A 2,997-nucleotide genomic window follows, 5' to 3' on the forward strand; every position below is an offset into this window, starting at 1 on the left:
CCGAGTCACAGAGAGGTGACAGGGTGGGTTGCTTAAACATCAAAGTGCTTGGGGACTTCCCTGGTGGTCCAGAGGTGAGGAATCCAGGCTTCCACTGCAGAGGGACCGGGTTCGATCCCTGGTGGGGGAACTAAGAACCCACAAGCTGCACGGCGCGGCCAAGCCCCCCGCCTCAAAAAAATCAAAGTGCTTGAACTCAGGTCTCCTCATCGCCAATCTGTTCTCATTGCTCGAAATCACCGTGACCTCATTTACTTAGATTTTTTTTTTTTTTCATCCAAAGGTGCCACCACTTTTGTTTACTAGATCATAAGGTGATACTGGCCCATTACCCTTGACCTAGTCAAACCACTACAGAAGACTTAGTGATGCTATTTAGGATGTATTTCCTTGCTGCCCTGGGCAGAGATGGCTTTCGCGTTGTTGCGTATAGACAGTGATGGGAACATCAGTCATTGTCGGGCCGTGACTTCCAGGTCATCTACCGAGTTGCCTGGTTGGTGACGTCTCTGCCTCGTTACAGGCAGCACTGGAGCTCAGCCCAGGCTCCAGCCCAACTGAAGAATCTCCCCCTTCCGCTGGAAACCTCCCTGGTTGGGTCCCAAACCGAAAAGGCATAATTCACTGAAAACCAGAATAGCCCGAGTCTGATTCCTGTAGAGGTGAACAAATCAATTGCTTCTACTGACCTTCCAGAGAAGGCTGGAATCGCCAAAGAAATGATGATCAGATGTTCCAGTGACACCCAGAAATTGTGACAACAGAGGATTCTTCCATATAGTTTCCTACCCCGGCCTCTGGAGCTGCCGATGCTCAAAGATGTTGACAAGGACGCGAGGATCAGTGGTCCAGAGGCCCAGTCGCTATACTTAGATATTTTAAGGGTGGAAGTAGTTTTCTTTTTTGAGGGATGGGAGAGGTGGGGAGAAACTAGATAAGAGGGGATTGGTAGGAGGTGGAGCTGTTGCCTTCCAGCCATAGTTACCCCGCTGATTTATCTAGCAGTGTCCAGGCATATGCTACACACATAAAAAGCAATATGCTCCAAGGAAGCACCATATACGACAGTCTGGCTTTATAAGACTCAAACGAGTGATATTTATTCCATTGTTAAAGGCTTTTCCCCCCCTTCTTACTCTATCAAAGAATTCCTTGTAGGGTTTCTTGAAAGAGCAATCTCAGCCTCCCATGATGCTTTTAAAATGCAATTTATCGCACACATTTTATTAGCATTCCACTGCTTACTAATGCAGTGCATGTTCAAAATGGCACGCGTCCACCCTTAGAAGGATGCCAGCTTGTGATGTCATTAGTTTGGTATTTGCAGTTGTGTCTTCATGGTTTTTCGGACAGGCACGCAGTGAGTCCAGTCTGTGGTGGAGTTTAAAACGGCTTAATTTCTCCAAATCAAACTCAGGGTAAAATACACCATGGAGGCTCCCTGGCAGAGAGGTGGTGTGGGTCTTGGAGACACGGCAGCGTGAAGGCCCAGCCTCTGGTGCTCTCCTTGACATCAAACGACACGGAGACCTGAGCCAGCATCTCCCTTCTCTGAGTCTCACTTTCCAGAAGAGGAAAGTTGGGAGGAGGGGAGAAGCCAGTGGCTTGACGCTTATGTATTTATTCCTATAATTATTTGTTTGTTTAGTTTTCAGCTGCTGAACCCTTTCCCCCCAAAAGAAAAAATTATTCAGAAGCCCAAAATATAAAGCAAATATAAGCAAGCAGCCCTTGGAGTTCTATGCCCCTGGCCACCCTTTATTCCCATGGAAGATCTTGGGAGAGCAGGTTATAGGGAATTTTTAGGGGAAGGTGATCACTCAGACGCCTTCTCGCGTGGTGCGCACTTGGGTTTCTCTCCAGCCTACTTCAGCCACTTAGTAGCTCTGCAGGCTCAGGGGGTCACATAGCTTCTGGTCTCTGTTTTCTCATCTGTAAAGCGGGGCACTCATGGTGCACTTGAAGGGTCTGATAAAGAAAAATTCTAGGACGTTGTTCAGACGCACATACATGCTTACTGTGGTGTGTGTGTAAATGCTGACATTTACTGAGCGCTAATGCACGATGGAACTAATGAAAGCACTTTACATGTATTAACTTTTAAATTCTTACAACACTATGAAGAAAGCACTTTTATTCCCCCTCAATTTATAGATGAAGAAACTGAATCTCAGAGAGACTAGGTAACTTGTTCGAGTTCAAAGAGCTAGTTAGTGAAAGATAAGAACTTTGGCAGTTTTATACATATTTGGTACAGATCTTGTCTGAAAACCTAACCCAGTTTTTAATAACCTGAAACCCAGGTTATTAAAACAGACCGCTGATCCCAGGATTCCACCTCAAACCCTGCGCTTCCTGCATTCCTACAGCATGACCCCTTGCCAAATGTTTTAATAATTTAAAAAAAATAAATTTAATTATTTTTTTCTATCAACATTTGCAGTAATTTTATCAGGTGAGATATAAGACACCTTTGGGGGTTTCAGAGTCAGTGACCAACCCACGCAGAAGCTCTAGGCCTGGGGGCTCTGCCTCAGCTCTTTGTCCTGGATGTGAATTGTTTCTTCAACGCTGTATTTTAATCAATCTGAGACGCCACAGATTTTAGGGTTCATCCTGCCTGTTGTTGAAGCTTTTAAAATGTAAGAAAACAAAAATCCTCTCTTAAAATCAAAGAAGTAGAAGAAGAAGAAGAATGTGCTCCATGCCTCGATGGAGCCCCTTTTACAGGTGGGACAACTGAGTCTCAGTGGGTCTAGGTATCTCATTCAAGGTCACACTGCTGGTTGGTACAGAGCTGGCGCTGAAACCCAGCCTTCAGCCTCCTGTCCTGTGCTTACTTCCTGGGTCATATCGGGCTCCAGAATCGAGACTTTTTACCACTGGGCTTTACTCAGGAGAAGTGAGGGCTGCAGAAGAAAGTGCAGCAAGGGATCTCTGCCGAATCCCTTGCGGCGCGGGGGGTCCATGGAGAGCGTGCGTGCTGCTTTGCTGGCA

At 46.2% G+C, this 2,997-nt stretch overlaps 1 pseudogene; it reads right to left on the reverse strand.

Annotated features, from left to right (window-relative positions):
- Window positions 1-371: 371 nt before the first annotated feature.
- LOC131743878 (protein FAM229B-like) lies at window positions 372-618 on the reverse strand (annotated as a pseudogene).
- Between the last annotated feature and the right edge of the window lie 2,379 nt (window positions 619-2,997).

This window comes from Kogia breviceps, chromosome 17, assembly GCF_026419965.1.
Source record: "Kogia breviceps isolate mKogBre1 chromosome 17, mKogBre1 haplotype 1, whole genome shotgun sequence".
Lineage (NCBI taxonomy): Eukaryota > Metazoa > Chordata > Mammalia > Artiodactyla > Physeteridae > Kogia > Kogia breviceps.